The sequence below is a fragment of the Cynara cardunculus genome (genome assembly GCF_001531365.2).
Source record: "Cynara cardunculus var. scolymus isolate 2C chromosome LG 3, CcrdV1, whole genome shotgun sequence".
Classification (NCBI taxonomy): domain Eukaryota; kingdom Viridiplantae; phylum Streptophyta; class Magnoliopsida; order Asterales; family Asteraceae; genus Cynara; species Cynara cardunculus.
In genome coordinates, this window is record NC_037530.1 from 35,856,081 (window position 1) to 35,870,958 (window position 14,878).

Consider the following 14,878-nt stretch of genomic DNA (forward strand, 5'->3'; position numbering starts at 1 on the left):
ATTGAAAACCCAAATATAATAAACAATAAGTTCAGAAATCAAGCAAAAAGGCTTGTTCAAACATGTTTACAACGAAACCTCAAAGCAATAACAAATCAAAACCTAATTAAATCAATGTTGGAATGAAAAAAATTAGCAAAACATAACTAAACTAGATTACTGATTCTAAAGGTTTTAGGACTTACCGAAAGATTCAAGAAAATTGATGAGGAAAGTTGATGTCTTCACTGTCGCATCCGTCTTCTCCAATCGAACAGCCTATCCACGACTTGCTGCCTTCAATCGGACAGCCCCTCTCTTCTCCCTCAATCGCTTCAATCGAACATCCGACCACCTGCTGTCCTCGCTCACTCTCGCCTCAATCGGACAACCCCTCCCTTCTTCAGTCCAATTCCAATCGAACAGCTTGCTGTCCGCTTCCTCTCGAACAGCCCCTCTCTTCTCCATCTCGCGTCTCTTATAACGAACCAGCCCCTCTTCTCTCCTTCAATCGCGCCCCATGTCTTCTCCGAATCGAACCGCACGAACTGTTGCCGCTTCCTTTCCCTTCTATCCCACGTCTTGTGGCCGTATGCCTCTTCATCGAACAGCCCCTGCTTCTGATCGATCCAAAATGAAGAGAGGATGTGGGCTCTATTTGGGCTTGATGAAATCCACAAAAGTTAGGCCATAAGTTGGGCTTTTTCTTTCTTTTTGGGCTGGACTCTACAAAAAAATAACATAGGTTAAATAAACACATTTTTTTCTCACAATGATGAAAATAAAAAGCTTCTTAACCTTAACTTTTAACCAAGAAATATAGCTATCAAAACATCCCCACACTTAAAACTTTGACCGTCCTCGGGTAAACATTACAAATTTATCATGAATTGATTTTTAGAGAATGGACAAAAATACATAACATTTCACGGAGGTTCGACTAAACCATATTAGCGGAAATTAACACACGAGACGAACCAAAGATGAGAACATGCTAATTTCACAAATACCTCACAAAAGATATATGCAATACAATCGCTCATTCACACAATGGTGCAGGTGTTTTCACTCAAAACATCAATTCACATGTACATACACTACCATAGTCTTGAATTGGGTCTCGATTCTCCAACGCTAATGGTCAACCTAGGTGTGGATCAAAAAGGTCTTTAGTATGGGTTGTAACATGGCTAAGGGTCAAGGTAGGGAATAGTTTGGTGAAGTGACTAAAAGTGGACCTTGGAAAGGAAACTACAACTCAAACATGACTCTCGTGTCTTGTCAAAGCGATCACAAAATTTCTCAATCTCTTAGCTCTTATTCGCTAAAAACATTATGGAGACAATTGTGTTTCTTCCATTATTCGGCCTCCATGTATTCATTTTTTTTTCTCATTCCCACATATGAAACACACACACACACACACATATATATATATATATATATATATATTTTCTTTCCTTTTTTTTCTTTTCTCTTTTTCTCGAACCTCTACCGATCATTATATAGGTGTTGAGGATCGTGTAGAAGGTATAAAGATCAAACAACAAATACTCCTAACTAAGAGTATGTAGTCTCATTCCAAAGTCCGGTGAGGGAAGTGTTTGGCTTAAGGGTTATCTTGTGGTGTTAAAGTCAAGAAAATGGGTAACTAGGCTCAAAAGAGGTGACAAAAAAGGAAAACACATAAGGGTTGGCTTTAGGCTATATGGTTAAAAAAAAATCAATGATGGCCTTCTATCATTCCACACACTAGTATTGCGTAATTGCAATCTTGAAGAGACCTAACACAAGTTCTAGAGTGAGATGAACATGGAAGATGCAATGCACACAAAAATGAAATGAGATCGAAAATAGTGTTCGACCATGGCTCAAAAGCTCACGGGTTCATTTTGCCTATAAAATTAGCAAGCCTCACAAAAGTTATCTCAAATGTGCTAATCACGACTAACAAGTAAGTCATACAATCGTTCATGCTATGGTATTTATGGCATTGAAAATCAAGAAAATCGTCACTCATGTAATTCATTTAACAAATGCCCAAAATCAAGCCAAAAGTTCAAAATTTTTTTAGCCCTTTCTAACACACTCTTGCACATTAAAAATCAATAATTCCCCATTAAAAAGAACAATAATTCCCTCCCCACACTTGAACCATATATTGTCCTCAATGTATGCATTCATTGGCATAGTCTAAAACATTAAAAAGCAAAGGGAACGAGAAAACTCCCCTAGATATGTAGACTTGTGCCCAATACACGGTCCAAGCGGGTGGTAAAAGCCTTTTTGCACCCGGGGGGGNGGGGGGGGGGGGGTTGAACGTCAATACTCACAAAAATGTCAACCTGGGAAAGCAACTCATCAATCTCGAAAGATAACTAAAACTAAAAGAAACTAAATTAGAACAAAAATAAAGCAATAAAAATTGGGTTGCCTCCCAATCAGCGCCTTTTTTTAACGTCTTTGGCTCGACACTACCGAAACTAACTAACAACGGGCGGTGGCTCAAGAGCCATAACATCAATGTCCGTTGACTGAAAACCTTCATAAAAAGGTTTCTGTCTATGCCCGTTCACCTTAAATGACTTACCTGTTTTCGGGCTTTCAATATCGATTGCTCCATGAGCATAAACCTTAACAACTATGAATGGACCAACCCACCGTGATCTAAGCTTACCGGGAAACAACTTTAGGCGTGAATGAAAGAGTAAAACCTTTTGTCCGACTACAAACTCTTTCCGGGAGATGATCTTGTCGTGGAAAGCCTTGGTCCGCTCCTTGTAGATCTTGAAACTCTCGTATGCGTCGTTTCTGATTTCCTCTAACTCTTGAAGTTGTAGCTTCCTTAGAACTCCCGCGTCATCCATTTGCATATTACACTTCTTGACAGCCCAAAGGCCCCTGTGCTCTAGTTCAATAGGTAGATGACATGGTTTACCATAAACTAATCGAAAAGGGGACATACCTATAGGTGTTTTGTAGGCCGTACAGTAGGCCCACAAAGCATCATCAAATGCTCGGTCCAATCCTTGCGATTAGGATTTATGGTCTTCTCTAGAATCGATTTGATCTCCCTGTTAGAGACTTCGGCTTGCCCGTTGGATTGAGGATGGTATGCGGTTGAAATCCAATGAGTGACATGGTACTTCTTAAACACCGCCTCGATCATTTTATTACAAAAGTGTGTCCCTCGATCGCTTATGACGGCCCTTGGTGTGCCGAACCTGGCGAAGATGTTAGATCTAAGGAAAGCTGAAACAGTACGAGCATCGTCAGTTCTGGTGGCTTTAGCTTCCACCCATTTCGAGACATAATCGACACATAATAAAATATAGGTAAATCCAGAAGAGGCGGGAAAGGGTCCCATGAAATCAATGCCCCATACATCAAAGATTTCACAAACTAAAATAAGGTTTTGGGGCATTTGATTTCGTGGTCCGATATTTCCCGTCTTTTGGGACCTATCACAACTCTTGCAAAATATATAAGAGTATTTAAAAATGGATGGCCAAAACAAGCCACAATTAAGCACTTTGTGTGCCGTACGCTTTGGACCAAAATGTCCCCCACAAGCATATTCGTGACAAAATCGAAGTACACTTTGTACTTCATGTTGGGGAACACATCGCCTGATAATCTGATCAGAGCAATGCTTCCAAAGGTAAGGGTCATCCCAAACATAATACTTTGTTTGACTCTTAATTCTATCATTTTCAGTTCTAGTCAACGTACCTGGCAAAGTCTTGGTAACTAGATAGTTCACTAAGTCGGCGTACCAGGGTGTCGTCTYTTGAWYGRTCAGAAGATKCTCGTCYGRAAATTCATCCTTCAAGGTAGAAGGAACCTCACCATTTAGCAAACGACTCAAATGATCGGCCACCAAGTTCTCCGACCCGCTCTTATCCCGAATCTCTAGGTTGAACTCTTGTAGAAGCAACATCCAACGAATAAGGCGAGGCTTGACGTCCTTCTTTTTCATTAAATATTTAAGAGCTGCATGATTAGAAAAAACTATCACTTTAGTACCAAATAAATACTGACGAAACTTCTCTAAAGCAAATACTATGGCCAAAAGCTCCTTCTCCGTCGTTGAATAGTTGCTTTAGGCACTATCCAATGTTCGAGAAGCATAGTATATCACGTGTGGGTCCTTACCAAACTTCTGTCCCAAAACAGCCCCGACCGCGTAATTACTCGCGTCACACATGATCTCAAAAGGGAGATCCCAATTTGGAGGCTGAATTATGGGTGCAGAAGTTAACTTATCTTTTAATTCATTGAATGCCTTCTTGCATTCACCATCGAAGTGGAAGTCCACATCCTTTTGTAAGAGACAACAAAGTGGTCGGGTTATCTTTGAAAAATCTTTAATGAATCTCCTATAGAACCCTGCATGACCAAGGAAAGAACGGACTTCCCTAACACAAGTGGGGTAAGGTAGAGTTTTAATGACATCTATTTTGGACTTGTCTACCTCTATACCCTTCTTTGAAATAATATGACCCAAGATAAGACCATAACTAACCATAAAGTGACATTTTTCGTAATTCAAAACAAGGTTAGTCTCTATGCATCTTTTTAAAATCTTGGTCAAATTGTTCAAACAGTCCTCAAACGAATTACCATAAACGGTAAAATCATCCATAAACACCTCAATGATACTTTCTACATACTCAGAAAAAATACTTACCATGCAACGTTGAAAAGTAGCTGGTGCATTACAAAGGCCAAAAGGCATACGCCTATAGGCAAATGTACCAAATGGGCATGTAAAAGTAGTATTTTCTTGGTCCTCCGGCGCTACCGGGATTTGATGGAACCCGGAGTATCCATCTAGACAACAGTAGTGAGAATTTCCCGCTAATCGTTCCAACATTTGGTCGATAAAGGGAAGTGGAAAGTGATCCTTTCTAGTGGACGAGTTTAACCTCCTATAGTCGATGCATACTCGCCATCTATTTTGGACTCGAGTAGGCACCGACTCACCTTCGGTGTTCCTAACTACCGTCAAACCCGTCTTTTTGGGTACTACCTGAACAGGGCTTACCCATTTGCTATCTGAAATTGAGTAGATAATACATGCGCCAAGGAGTTTGAGGATCTCTTTTTTCACTACCTCCATCATAGGCGGGTTGAGGCGTCGTTGAGTTTCACGAAAAGGCTTGTAGTCATCTGCGAGTAGAATCTTATGCATACAAACTGAAGGGCTCAATCCCTTGATATCAGCTATAGTCCAGCCGATCGCCTCCTTGTGCTCTTCAAGCACATTCGCCAACTGTTTTTCTTCTTCGCTTGACAGCTTAGTAGAGATGATCACCGGTAGAGTATTTCCCTTGCCTAGGTAGGCATACTTAAGGTGGTTCGGTAACTCCTTCAAGTCAAGTACCGGGGACTGCAAAATAGAAGGAAATAACTTAGTGTAAGAAGAAGGTAAATTAACATTTGATACCTGAAACTTCTTGTGTCGGTTAGATTCCATGGCTAAGACCATACCTTGTTTTAAGCTCGGGTCCTAAATCATACTCCTTCATCAACAAGTTAATTGTCCTTGCATCTAGGTGCCTTGTAATCGCAACCTCCAACAAATCTCGGTTAGTCAAGTCATACAAATCATGAGTAATAGGATCTAAAACATCAACAAAACTAACAGAAGACACATCACTGAGATATCTAATGGCATCATAGATATTAAATTTAATGACCTCACCATCAAATTCMRTAGTTAAYGTACCATCATGAACATCAATTTTTGTTTTTGATGTTTTCAGAAATGGTCTTCCCAACAATATCAAAGGTGATTTGGAGGTATTATGCTCCTCCATATCTATGACATAAAAATCAGCCGGGAAGACTAACTCGTTAACTTGAACCAACACATCCTCAAGGACTCCCTTGGGATACACATTGGACCTATCGGCGAGTTGTATAACAACTCCCGTCCTCTTAAGAGGTCCCACATTCAGAGATGAATAGATCGAGTAAGGCATGACATTTATAGATGCGCCTAAGTCTAACATGACTTTATCTATTGAAACATTACATAACTTACAAGGAATAGTAAACATACCTGGGTCCTTGCACTTAGGTGGCATCTTCTCTTCTTGAAGCATGGCGGATACATTCTCTCCCATGCTAACCTTCTCGTTCCCGGTCAACTTCTTCTTGTTCGTACACAACTTCTTCAAAAACTTAGCATATCGAGGTACTCTTTTAATAGCATCTAAGAGTGGAATATTTACCTCAACTCGGAGAAAAGTCTCCATAATCTCCTTGTCTTCTTGCTCCTTCTTGCTTTACTCGAATCTCTTTGGGAATGGTGGTCGGATGAACAATTCGGGCGCCTTTCCTTTGTCGTCTATGTTTTTACCTTCAACCTTCTCTTCATTTGACTTGTCACCCGTAATCTCGGCCTCTTTCTCTTCTTTCCTCTCGCTCCTTCTTGCTTTGGGTTCGGGATCCAGAACCGTCCTATTTCTCAAAGTAATGGCACTAACATTAGCTTTCGGGTTAGTTTTAGTTTGGGACGGTAACTTACCTTGGCTCTCAATGCGATTAACTGAAATCGCCATTTGCCCGATTTGAGCTTCCAAATTCTTCTGTTGGGCCGCTAAACTTTGATTCTGGGTTACCAAATTCTGGATATTCGTCCTCGTCTCTTGCTAAAATTGTTGAGTGTTAGTAGCAAGTGATTTAACAATATCTTCTAAAGACATACCTGCACTGCTCGAGGCTTGGTTGTTTGGCTGAAACGGCGCTCTCTGTTGGAATGGTTGCTGGAATGGCCTTTGCTGGAATTGTTGCGGAGGTCTTTGGGGCACCAAAGCTCTGTTTATAAAACCTTTGCTGTGGTTGTTGTCCTGGAAAGCCTCCGATGGCGTTGACATCTTCGGGTGCAACCAAAACATCTTCTTGGAGTTGCGGACACGCGTCCGTCGGATGGCTCGTCCCATTGCATATACCGCATGCCCTAACCTGCTCTTTACGCACAACTAATTATTTAACGAGGTTAGTCAAATCAAATAACCTACTCTCAATGGTACCAGTATTAACCTCATTAATCTTTTGGGGCTCTCCCCTTAAATCACCTCGCACACTAAAATGCTGAGAATTCTCAGCCATAGTGGTGATTAGAGCCCTCACTTGAGTTGGGGTTTTATTAAAAATTACCCTTTCACTAGCGGCATCAATCATCTTCCTTTCCATAGGAAGAAAGCCCTCATAAAAATACTGCAACAGAAGTTGCTCGGAAATTCCGTGTTGCAGGCAACTAATGCAGAGATGTTTGAACCTTTCCCAATATTCATGGAGGATTTCCACATCTCTTTGTTTTATACTGCAAATTTCCCTACGAAGTGTGGCGGCTCGAGAGGCGGGAAATAATTTATCTAAAAATAACCGCGCCATTTGGTTCCAAGTCGTTACCGAACCGGACAGTAACGAGTAGAGTCAATCTTGAGCCCAATTTTTTTAAAGAAAAAGGGAATGCCTTTAACTTTATAAGATCATCCGTAACCTCGTTGGGTTTCATGCTTAAACACACCACATGGAATTCCTTGAGGTGTTTGTTTGGGTCCTCATTCTCCAAACCGTGGTAGGAGGGAAATAGGTGGACCAAACCAGTTTTTAGAACAAAATTTGCATTACCTTGCGGGTACCTGATACAGATAGGAACCTGAGCAACGTCATGTGTCGCCAACTCTCGTAGAGTTCACTCGTCTTGCTCGACAGCCATCGCGTCTGCCTTTTCTTCGTCTTCCTCTTCGTACCTTTCTTCCTCTTCGTCCGAATCACTCGATAGGTTAATATCTTGCCAGATATTTAACCCCGATGACGAAGGTCCCTCGCCAAACTTCTTTCGAAATTTGGCTTGTTTCCTTAGTCGTTTCGCGGTTCGTTCGATTTCTAGATTTATTGGTAAAGATGAACCTATACGCGACGATCTAGGCATAAACAGTTAGTAATACCGAGTCCCCGGCAACGGCGCCAAAAATTTGATGGATGCCGAGTCCATCAAATAATAGATTCCAACTAACGACTAATTACAACCAAAATTGTAGTAGTGTAAGTCGGGTCGAATCCACAGAGACTCGGTCTAACGTTATACGACTAACGAATCAAGTACACGATGAAAACGTAAAAATACTAATAATCACGAGGGGGGGGGGGGTTGGATTTGATTAATTACTCTAAAAATGCGATAAAATATAAACTAAAACAATTGATTAAAGTCCCAACATCGATTTAATACCGGTTATGATGTTAGTGCCTATCATCGATTCCAAAAATGTAAACGGAAATGACAAGCCTGGATTGGCTTTAATCGTTAACAAGCTCTCACGACTCACATTTTCCAAAGATAATAATTGATTAAAACAAGCTCTCTAATCAACCCTTAACCACAAATACAAATTTAAATAAACTCTTAAACTCATAGGTGCGACTAGCTTTACCGGACTAGAAAAAATTTCCAATTCAAAGCCATAAGCTCACAAGCTCGGCTTATCGAGGCTCTAATCGCAAGATTTCAAATATTCAATCGGAAAACCTTATCGAAACCAAATGAATACTAGTGTTACTCTATCAAAATTCTAAGACATTACGTATCTAAGAATTATGAATAACCATTCCATAAGAGAATTTCAATCAGTTAGCTAAACTAATTGAAAACCCAAATACGATAAACAATAAGTTCAGAAATCAAGCAAAAAGGCTTGTTCAAACATGTTTACAACGAAACCTCAAAGCAATAACAAATCAAAACCTAATTAAATCAATGTTGGAATGAAAAAAATTAGCAAAACATAACTAAACTAGATTACTGATTCTAAAGGTTTTAGGACTTACCGAAAGAATTAAGAAAATTGATGAGGAAAATTGCTGTCTTCACTGTCGCATCCGTCTTCTCCAATCGAACAGCCTATCCACGACTTGCTGCCTTCAATCGGACAGCCCCTCTCTTCCCCCTCAATCGCTTCAATCGAACATCCGACCACCTGCTGTCCTCGCTCACTCTCGCCTTCAATCGGACAGCCCCTCCCTTCTTTAGTCCAATTCCAATCGAACAGCTTGCTGTCCGCTTCCTCTCGAACAACCCCTCTCTTCTCCATCTCGCGTCTCTTATAACGAACCAGCCCCTCTTCTCTCCTTCAATCGCTCCCCACGTCTTCTCCGAACCGAACCGCACGAACTGTTGCCGCTTCCTTCCCCCTCTATCCCACGTCTTGTGACCGTATGCCTCTTCATCGAACAGCCCCTGCTTCTGATCGATCCAAAATGAAGAGAGGATATGGGCTCTATTTGGGCTTGATGAAATCCACAAAAGTTAGGCCATAAGTTGGACTTTTTCTTTCTTTTTGGGCTGAACTCTACAAAAAAAATAACATAGGTTAAATAAACACATTTTTTCTCACAATGATAAAAATAAAAAGCTTCTTAACCTTAACTTTTAACCAAGAAATATAGCTATCAATACCAAAGATGCAAAACTCATTAAATAACCCACACATTTAATAAATATCAAGTATAATACATTAAATGGACATTTTTGGTATGTACAATATAACACCTTAGATTTTTTGTTGTATACGATAACGTTTTGGTGGATTAAAATCTTACCCAATATGTAAGTGGTAGTTTTGAATTTTGCCGACAAACACTTACCTAAATTAGCGTTTCGTAAATGTCCCCTAATATTAGATATAACCGAACCAATTAAGCGTAGTTTATGTCAAACATTATTCAAGGCTTGGTTTAATTAATACTATTGTTATTTATGATGGTATTTTTTGATACCTTTTGATGTTTTTATTAGTTAAGTTGTTTTCTACTTCAATTATTGTTATTTGTAATTTCTTAAGTTTTTTATATTAAAATTATTTTTGTATAAAAATTGTGTAACGATTAATTACTAAAATTATATTTCATGAATTATGGACTTTGTTTTGATTTAAAATATTAATAAAACTTAGGCGTGTAGCTCATTTAGGAAAGAAGTAAATTGACTTTGTCCAAATACAAGACAGGTCCAAGGTTTACTCCCGGACTTTCAGCTAGCCTTATCCACTGAATAAACCAACCCCCCTCTCACATTAGCGTCTTTTGGAGGTGATTTTATGTGAGTCCGGTCGCTGGTAATCAACTTTTTACTTAAATAATACTTAGGTAATTATCTAAGTACAATTAAAAAAGATGTAAAGTTAGTAGAAAAAGAACTTGGCCCATTTCACAATAATCACACACATCGAAACCGGGGGTCAGCCCAAATAGCTTTGTCATCTGAAATGAATGGCTCAATTTAGAACCACACTGGTTCAGCAATCAATAATATAATGAGCCCAAGTAACTTTGGGTTGGGTTGTGATGGCCATTGCCTAACATCTATTGTAACTAGAAGCATACTCGTGCAATGCAGTGAGATAAATCTCGATTTTAATGTTTTATTTTATTCTTTGTCTCTATCGATGTTATAATACGATTTTATGTGTTTTAAGGCAATAATTTGATTTGATTTTTGAAAAAATATAAATTTAAGGATATTATAAATTTAAAAAAATATATATCTATGTTAATATTTAATCAACTATTTAAAAACTCTTATTTTTTATTTAATTTATTTTAAGTTAATAATAAAATAATTTATTTTTGGTTTTGATAATATAACATTTTATAAGGATAATAATTAAGAGAACTCAATGATTATCTTAATTATATTTTATATTTTTTATATTTAAAATGAGATGTTTATCCTATATTTGATTGTGTTTRTCTGCAGTTAGTTACACGAATTTAGATATGGAGCTTTAATAAGTTGTACTTACACACAATCTACTTGTAGTTTTGAGTTTCAAGTAACATGCATTAATAAACAGTACTTTATACATAAAAAATGGTTTTTAAGAGTTTTTGTCAAATGCTTTATAATATAATATAGATAAATATTATTTTTTACTAATTTATAAAATAATCACTTATATTTTAAACGGATTTAAAGTTTAAATGTAAAAATATTTAAAATAAATTAATTATACTATATAAAATAATAATTTTTTATCTTTAATTTGACAAATATTGATGTATTCCAGATTCTTTTAATCAGATTTTCGAAGTAGCAAACCATGATAAGCAACCGCTTTTAATTTCAATTTTGTTTAAATATAATTTTGGGGTTTTTTAATTTTTATTTCTTTAATTTACAATAAAATTATAAATTCTAGTGCATTTTCACGAGTAAACAATCTGTATATGTATTTCATTCGTAACCAACTGTCTTTTTTTAGTTTTTTATTATTAACCTGATATCCAACCCGTTATACGAGTGGACGACCACCTGTTTTGCGCATAAACCGGAGTCACCGCATATGAACGTCCATAGACACAAAAGAATTTGTATTCCTTCTTGGATTTGAACCAGGGACCTCCAAACACTTTTGACATTTGGAGCCGAAACTCAAAAAGCAAAATCAAATTTAGAAAGATCATAGACGAGGATAATTAAACCAACCTTTGGACTATTCTTTATATATACTCTTGAATTGATATTCCTTCGTGATTGAGGCAGCAAGTCGCTTTCTTACCCTATTTTGCATAAAACTAGAACCGGCTTTGCTTGATCCACCCATTACTCTAAAATTTATGTGTACGACATCAATAACAATATATAACGCTAAATCACCAAAAAAATAGAGGCGAGAAACCGCATGAAACGATGTCCATTATTCCACGATACATACGATTTTAGGGTTTTGGGAATGTGTGGTGCATATTATTTTCTGTACTACGATGGAATGATTGCATTCACTTGCCCTTTCTTTTGGTAAATCAGCATTAAACATGAAAGTTGCTATTTGAATTTTACAAAATGGTTTCCTTTAGCGTAGGGCATTTGGGACATTAACTCATGCACCAGAGGCTTGTTACCTACCATGATAATTAATGAATATGACCTCTTAAAGACTCCCCACCATCATTTCATTATTATAAAACCCCATATCACATCGACACGAAGAAAAAGTTGGTTGATTTCATAGTCGATAAGGTCGGATTAATTGGCGTCACTCGAAACTTATAGTTCATGTTCTAAAAAATCTTTGAATTCGTTGTTCTTATCAAATAATCCAATATAAGTTACTATATTTTATTAATTGAAGTTACTGGAAACGTATAATGTATATATGTTCTAAAACATCTTGGAAATTTATTGACGTATTTATGGATTTGTTGTTCACTCGTTCTTATCAGACAATTGAATTTAATTCTTTTATAAGAGTTAGTTACGTATACGTAATATTATAATACAGTTTGTTTTTGAATTATGCGAAGGAAACATGACCAATAACAAGTAGTTTCTAGACCATTGTGGATATATAGCAATGTTTCTTCTTAAGTTCTTATAACGGAAACATAATTGTCCACGATACAAATAAGATCGAAGACATCAGTTTTGACTGTAAACATCTCGAACCATCTCTTTCACCACACACATGACGATGTTTTTTGGGCGGTTTTGTTGGTCGTACGTAATCCTAGCTAGAGAGGAACCCCATCAAGCCAAATACTGTTGTAGAATAGATTTATATATCGACTTTTTTAATTAAAGTCGAGATGATGGATTAATTGAAAATAATAAAAACCAAAATTAGTGATTTTAAATATATTAATTATGTGCCTGGAAAAAGAACTCCTCCTGGAGCATGCATTATTTCCCGCAACAACTTGCAAAATATATGAAAGTTGGATGGAGATGAACCCATTAATCATTTGATTATCATTCTTTATATATGGATTGATGACAATTGTTAAAGTCCTTCATATCACCTAATTACGTTAGGATTTGGATAAAAAGAATTAAGAAATGATTGATGAATATTTATATTATATTATAAAAAATGGCAAGTTGCATGAAAAAGTAACGCACGTTAACTTGATTCATATTTTAGGTAACGTACTTTCAATTCAAAACTTTTATTTTGGTACCTAAGATGTAAAGTTTTAAACATTTAAGCACCCGAGTAATCGTTTGGAACATTGACCGGTTACCATGCTGATGTGACGAGTGATGTAGTATCTAACTCAATATTATTTGCTAAAACGTGAACCAGACATCACATCACTCACCACATCAACATGGTAACCGGTTATCCTTCAACCGGTTATTCGCATACTTAAATGTTTAAAACTTTACATCTTAGATACCAAAATGAAAGTTTTGAAGGTACATTACCAAAAATATGAATCAAGTTAAAATACGTTATCTTTTCATGCAATTGCCCTATTTTAAAAGATTATATATTCATAAGGTATTTCTCCAAAATATCCTATAAAAAAGTTAATATAATACTTTATTTTAAAAAAACTTGCTGAGACGAGATCAATTACGTTCTATAAGTTTATTTTAACACTTTTACGTAATACATGAAATTATTCGATTCCAAAAACTATAAACTTGATTTTGTTACAATAATATATACATTTAACGCACATTTCTCATTTATAAGAAAAAGGTTTAAAAGATCGACAAGGAGATGTGAACATTTTGCCAACATGGGATAATGGGTCGCGTAATCTCACCTCATCGTCTTTTTTGATTTTGGCTCCCTTTTTATCTTGAAACAACAATTAATCTCTTACATCCATCGATATCGTCCATATATATTGCATCTCCTTTACTATACTCTATAATTGATTTGATTAATTAAACACGCATATTCTATTAAGCGGGTGTTTGAGATTGCTTATTTGAAACAACTTATGCTTTTTTACAAAAACACTTATCAACTTATTATAAGTCAGGAGGGTTCAATTTATACCGGTATAAGTTGTTTATCCAAACACTAAAAAATGCTTATTATCGGTGGCACATAGAAATAAGTTACTAAGTTGTTTTTATAAATCTTGATTTAAAGAACTCAGTTAATATAAATTAGATCATAATACAGTTATAATTATATCTTACGATCTTGGTGGCTACATCTAGTGTGTACGTACGTGTGCGGTTCCTTTTTCTGTGCTTGTAATTTTCAATCATTTAGCCTCATTTTCTTCTATTAATAGTTAATGCAATATATACTATCGACTAGATTAATTAAAATGTTTATTTTATTTATTCTTTAAATCGTATTCTAAATTAACTTGGATGGTTATGTGTCGTAGAGAGATCAGACACGTGGGCGGATTTAGGCTTAGGCTATAGGGGTGTCTATTCACCCACTCGTAATGGAAAAAAAGTTAGGAGTGTGAAAGGTGCAAGTTGTAATAACTTTAACTTGATATGTGCTTATCTAAATCGACAAAGTGGTTGTAAGTTTGACTCGTTTTGATCGTTTTCTACATTTTTTTGGTATAAGAACAACGTCAAAGAAGGAAAACAGAGAAAGAAAACTATTTCGGTGTTGTAAAAACCACGTATATGTCATTTTTAGTTAAACCATATTTTCAATTAATTTTTATTATGTTAATTGTTTTGTGTTTGTAATCAGAAAAATTTCTAGGTCCGTATTTGATTGTACGATGATCAAAATTTACTCATAAACCAAATATATCACTCTTGCTCTTGCTTCTTGGCGTATGCCGATGGATTAAAATGAACCAGAATCATGTTAAATTTATTATTTAATCTATGGGGACTATATTTCATTAAGGGGGTGTTTGAGATTGTTTATAAAAACAACTTAATGACTTATTTCAGTGTGACACCGACAATAAGCACTTTTGAGTGTTTGGATAAACAACTTATACTGGTGTCAAACCAGTAATAAGTAGTTTTTGAAGAAGTTAAATTATTATAACTTACAATAAATTGATAAACACTTTTATAGAAAAACATAAGTTGTTTCAAATAAGCAATCCCAAACACCCCTTTAGGAAAGAAGAATAATTAACGACATATATGTGCATGCACTCA